The following is a 6,784-nucleotide window of genomic DNA, read 5'->3' on the forward strand; positions in this document are numbered from 1 at the left end:
CATATGGAAACATAGTGCTTTCTTTTTATACTTCTACTCACTATAGGTTACAAACAGAGATGTGCTGGGAAAAGTTTAACAATTGGCTCTTTGGTAAACAAAACAAAATCAGTAGAGATAACATATTTCTAAATTATATCTGCATTATTAACATTTTTTCATCACTTTCTTATGTCTATACAATCAACAAAATAATAAATTAAGCCCTAATTTGTGGGACCTCAAATGTGAAGTTTTCAATGTGAGGATACATATATATGTATATATTTATTCAAGGGACCTCCATTGTGAAGTTAATACATGATACATGTATGTATGTATCCACACATTGAAAACTTCACAATTGAGGTTCCGTGAACAGCAAAATCAATCTAGGATTTCAAGGGAATTTCTAGTTAAGAAAACTTCCTCTCCTAATACAGGTAGCTACCTTCTCTGCAACTAAAAAGCTTATAGTTTCCTGTGATACTGAGAGGGTAAAGGCATTCACAGATTCAAGATGACCCTAGATCTTCTTGTTTCTAAAGAAAGCTCTTAATCCCATCACCAATATGTTTTACACACCAACACACACACACACACACACACACACACACACACACATACACACACAGAAGAAAGTGTATGAGAAAGCAGAGCATCATGCTAATTGAAGATGTTAGTCATCAATTTTTTAGTCTGTGATGAGTTTTTATGTGCAAATTATTATATTCATCATAAAATATTTATGGAGGAAATGCTGACACAAACAAAGACTGAGATCCAATAAAGGTACCATCTGGCTCTTGCAGGCCAAGAACAATGTGAGAATAAGAAGATCTATTTGAAATCTGGTTTCTTGAACATTAAATGTACTATCCTGACTTAGGAATCAAAATGAAATTGTTATTATTAGACATGACCAAAAGGTCTAAGGCTAAATGATAGCTCTTATTCCATTCACTGTTTATTTTATAGTGAATAACAAGAGGTTTTAGAGACGGAAGGACACCTTTCAAATAGCAGTTAACAAAGAAATGGATAATTCTATTTAAAATATCATACAGAATTATGTGAGAGAAAAGAATTTCCTTTCATCTTATCTACACATCTGAAATCCAATGACACCTCCTCCCTGTTCATGTTCTGTCTTGAATTGGAGATTTGAGATACGTGGACAGATATATTATAAAAATGAATTGGTTGAGATACGTGGACAGATATATTATAAAAATGAATTGGTTAAGGATATGAAAATATTCCACTCATCTACAAAGTGTCCAAAAAGAAAACCTACCAAAATTTACTAATTGGGTATTTGTTCTACAAATGCCAAAAATGCTTTTCAGATTTTATGGATTAAAAGAAAAGAAAATGTGCTTGAAGATTATTCATCAATTGCTTGAAATTTCCTGCTTATATTACAGAGATTATATAATTCTGCCATTCTAGGATATCTGACAATAATATAACAATAGGTAAAGGGGGAGAAATGAAAAGACATTGGAATCTGACCATAATGCATTTTATACGAACATTTAGTGAAGAAAGGTTCATGTTGGACTCTATCCAAAGAGGCTTAGTGGATGAAGTATCAAGTGGACTCTATTGGAAGATGGATTCATTTGTACTTGTATGCTTAGCATGTATGTATTAGATATATAGTAGACCTGGTACATAGTAAGTGCTTAATAAATACTTGTTGATTGATTGTTGGAAGTGATCCCATAGATGGAGCCCAAAGAGAAACATTATAACTAGGCCTGAACTATATATATATATATATATATATATATATATATATATATGTGTGTGTGTGTGTGTGTGTGTGTGTGTGGTAGGAGAGAGGGAGATAAATCAATTCTTTAAAAATTTCTTTAAACCAAATGTGTTTATTAGAATGCTTATCACAATAGCAGGACACTAGAGAAAGCTTCACAGGAGATTTTTGACAAGTACTTAAAATGGCAATGGGCCATGGTATGAGCACATATACACGTAGAGCTTCTATTTTTTTTTTTTTTATTCACTGGCTGTATTGAAAACCCAAGCAGTCAGATTTGGAATATTGCTCATTCCAAGCAGGGCTCAACTCCCTTAATCTCAACATTTTTCACCTGCTACCTTTAGTGCTGTTGGAATCATTTGCTCTGAAATATGAAACTACTCATGGGGAGATCAGGGTAGCACTGCCCTAGTTTTCGATGTGGAGGGCCTAGCTGGGGGGAAAAAGTCCCCACAACAGAATTTTGAGGTTAGATTTTTGTAGTCTCTGGAATTCTACCAATTCTTAAAAGCCAGCATTGTGAAATGTCAGCTTTGAGCAATAATGAATAGTAGAGGAAATCCCTAAGGCTGGGTTCTGGATTACAAATTGGAATTGTTGCATGGTTTTAGGTAAAAGTGGGAGATGAGGGGCTTGTGTCCCTGATTTTCTTCTATGTACTGGGAATGCCCAATCTATAAACATGATCGCTCTCTATATAGAGTTTCTCTCTTGTGCACTAATCCTGAACCACAAATTACCTACTGGATATTTCCAACAAGAGGTCCTATAAACATCTCAAAATCAATATGTTCAAAATGGAATTCATTATCTTTATCAAAATACTTCTTGGGGTGGGTATCACATGACCCTTTCTAAGCCTTGAGACTTAGGATGCTAACTAGGCTCCACAATGCAATTGGAAATTCAAAGCATGCATGTGTAATATCTAGTCATGTGCTAGAAATTTAAATCTAGACTATTTCTAGAATCCTGAATGAAAATATAAGCAGAACTACAAGAAAAAAAATATATCTACATATATCATATATATGTATGTGTATATATATTTATAAACATATATATTTATATATACATGTATGTATGCACACATATTTTTATATTTATTTAGAGACACATAGTGTATTCAAGTTCCAAATTAGAATCCTGTTTTCCTAATAGCCTAAATGTTCTAAAATTCCCATTTGTAATGTGAGAAACCCTATGTAAACTGACTCTGAAGTCTGGCTCTTCAGACTTCTTACTCCTCATGAAATACAAACTCCTAACCTGGTAATACTTTTGTAAAATTGTATGTGGATATTTCATTACTGAAAGGGTCAGGAAAGGGAAAATTGTGTAAGAAACATGGAAAAAGTAGTGTGTGGAAAAAACACAGATGGATCCCGAGAACTCTATAAAAAAGCTGCCTAAGATAAAAGTGCTTGAATAGATCTAGAAAGGTCTGAAAGGACTGAATACCTTCTCTCTCGCTAACAAAAGTTCCAATTGTTTGTAAAAATGAATTTGTTATATTATTTCCTAGAAGCCAAATCACAGATAACTGTTTTTAAGATTTGGAAGTTTTTTGCTAGGAAACCAAATCAATGAACTGTTTCAGAGCTAAGCAAATATTGTATAGTATTTGAGTCATATCTGGTGGAAATAAGCATATTTTATTTCTCAACCTAAGATAGAAGTATGCCTTTAAGTATGAAGAGGCCATGATTTGAGATAAGAAGCTATCTTGTGAAATCAAAGAGAAACCAAAAAGGTCTTGTGTTGGAACACTGAACAAAAAAGCTAACAGAGTCGAGAAGCTGACAAAAACTGAACATAGCTGAAACCATCTGATTAGGGACTGAAAACTTCTGCAACTGATGTAGAGAGTTAACTTTTGCTCCTGGGAAATGATTGAGAAAACAACATTCTATGTTGTATAAAGAATTGGCTTAGGAAAGGCTACCTTGATTTCTAATGCCAGCTAAAGCTTGAGAGAGGAAACCCTTAAGCTTGTCTTTGTTTCCCTTTATTGTTAACTCTGGCTCCAGAGGGAAAAAAGCTCTCAAAGTCCATTGGGAGGCTACTGTCTAAATGGTTTTGGGCATTCTAGACTCAAAGAAAACAGCTTTTCACTGAAAGAATGTTTTACTGTCTCAGTACTGAGCTAAGGAACAATTTTGGAAAATTTTTTTGATGTTAAATTTAAAGTTGTTGTTTGCTAAAATAATTTAAACACTGATTCAATATTGTAATAGTTGTAAGAGAAGTAAATTCATCTAGCAAAAGTGTTGTCCAATTATTGATATGTAGAACAGTTACTAAAACAGACCATTAGCATCCAGAACAAAGTACAGAATTATGTTACCACAATTATGTGCATTTCCAGAAACAATTCTAAATTTCTATAAATTTTGTACCCACTCTTCTCATTATTCTCACCCTTGCACCCTCAGCACGGAGTAAATGAAGGAAAGTGTGGTTCAAGTTAATGGGTGGGTTGAAATATTTCAATTATTCCGGTTTTTGCTTTTTTGTTGAGTAAATGTTTATGTTTCACAGTGATTGTTTAAACGGCAAGCAAACTGGTAGGATCTCAGGAGCTACAGATGTGAGCATAGCCATTCCTTTCTTTCATGAAAGCATTATACCTAGGATCCTGAGAATAAGTAGCAGCTGTACAACCCTTTGGGGAACCATGTTTACTTGATAGGAGTATAGTTGGGATAAGCAAGCTAACCTCAGCCTAGGAAGTAAGATAAGAGAAAATTGAAAGCCAAGGATAGCAAGATGCTGCAATAGATAGTAGCTGGCCCTGGAGTCAGGAAAATATAAATTCAAATTTAGCCTCAGACAATTACTACTTGTGAAACATTGGGCAAGTCACTTAACTCTGTCTCAATTTCTTCATTGGTAAAATGAGATGGAGAAAGAAAAGGCAAGCCATTTCAGTCTTTTTGCTAAGAAAACCCTAAATAAGGTCATAGAGTGTTGGAAATGACTGAACCAACATCATACCTCATGGAGTATCCATGCCAATAGTGATCCATTAGCAAATAATGACTTACCTCTAAAAGCTATTACAATATTAATTCTATGCTTTCAAGTGATTGATGTAGCTAAAATGCTGTTTTAGGATGGTGATGGCTACATAGATAGATTGAGAAGAAATATTTCTCTGATTTAGTTCTATAAAACAATAGGCATGTATACTGAACCTGGTTCACTCTCAAAATATTGTTGTCAATATTTTCCATTTATTTTTAGTGTTTTGAAAATTTTTCACTCCCACAGGATCCTCTTTGAATTAATTTTAAAGTAAATAGAGAGAGATCAATGTAAGGCATTCATTTGGTTTGATCCGCCTGCCTTCTGTCATTCTTTTGCCAGCTCCAGAAAGAAAATGAGTAAGGGAGGAAAAAATTTGTTAAAGTATTTCCCCATACAGACCTTATCTTTCTGTTAATTTATTTCAGATTTTTTTCCAGGGCAAGTTAATTTGGGAATGTAAGAGACTACCTTCTGATATATGTAACAGAATTGGATGGGGTCCAAAGTAAATCATCAACCAGAGTCTTTTGTCCTTCATCCCAAAACACAGGGGGAACATATAGTCATAAAACTGCCAGGAAACCCTATCAGCATCTCATTAAGCATATGTGAGATGCAGAAAGGTATGAAATATCTGTCTCTATACACAAGTGCATATGACAAATCACAGAATATTTGAGACTACTTTTTAAGGTAATAGCTTCCTACTCACTGGAGGTCTTCATGCAAAAGTTCAGTGACCATTTTTCTGATAAACTATAGAGGAAATTCAAAGTCAAACAAGGCTTGGATGATATGACCTTAAGGTCTCTGTCCAAGAGCTCTGAAATCCCATGATTCTGTAATTTCTTTCATTATCCTTTCTCAAATTACCTTTGATGCTTACATTGTGACCTAAACAAGTCATTTAGCTGATTTGGCCCTCAATGTTCAGAGAAGATTGGAACAGGTGATGTCTATGGTACCTTATAGCTCAAAAATTGCGATTCTATTGTTTTTCGCAAGGGATAGCCCCTGCATATTTTATTGATAAAATAGAATCTAATTAGAATTTGTTTCCTTTTCTTCCCTGTCTTCATCCCTTCTCTTGCCAGCCATTATAGTTGTACCTTTGAAGCTATGTCTTCATATTCTTCCAGCAGTTGCTTTCACAAGAATCAATCTCTATCTCCTTGTTCCTTTTTTGCTGCCCATAAATATTTTTATATTTTCCCATTATTAAAAAGCCATAACTAGATCTTACCAACCCTTCTAGTTATTGTCTTTTATTTACTTCCATTCACAAGCTAAAATTTAACTCGCTTACAATTCATTTTTTCTTTAGCAATCTGGTTTCCAACCTCATCAGTTCATTATGACTCTTGTTTCTAGAATACTGGTAATCACTTGTATGCCAAATCTAATGTCCTTTACAAAGGGCTATAAAACTCTGCATACCCTTTGACCCAGCAGTGCCATTACTGGGTCTGTATTCTAAGGAAAACATAAAAGAGGAAAAAGGACCCACATGTGCAAAAATGTTTGTGGCAGCTCTTTTTGTGCTAGCAAAGAACTGGAAAATAAGTAGATATCCATCAATTGGGAAATGGCTGAACAAGTTGTGGTATATGAAGGTAATGTAATATTATTGTTCTATAAAAATGATGAACAAACTGATTTTAGAAAGGCCTGGAAAGATTTACATGAATTGATTCTGACCAAAACAAGCAGAACTCTTAGCATACACAATAACAGCCAGAATGTGTGATGATCGACTATGAAAGACTTGGTTCTTCTCAGTTGTTCAGTGATTCAAAGCAATTTTAATAGACTTTGAACACTGCATCCAGAAAAAGAACTAAGGAAACAATGTAAATCAAAACATGGCATGTTAACTTTTTCATTCTGTTTTTTAAATCTTTCTCATGATTTTTCCCTTTTGTTCTGATTTTTCTCTCACAACATAATTTATAAAGCCATATGTGTTTTTAAAAATCTAATGTCCTTTTT

Source organism: Sarcophilus harrisii, chromosome 6 (genome assembly GCF_902635505.1).
Source record: "Sarcophilus harrisii chromosome 6, mSarHar1.11, whole genome shotgun sequence".
NCBI lineage: Eukaryota > Metazoa > Chordata > Mammalia > Dasyuromorphia > Dasyuridae > Sarcophilus > Sarcophilus harrisii.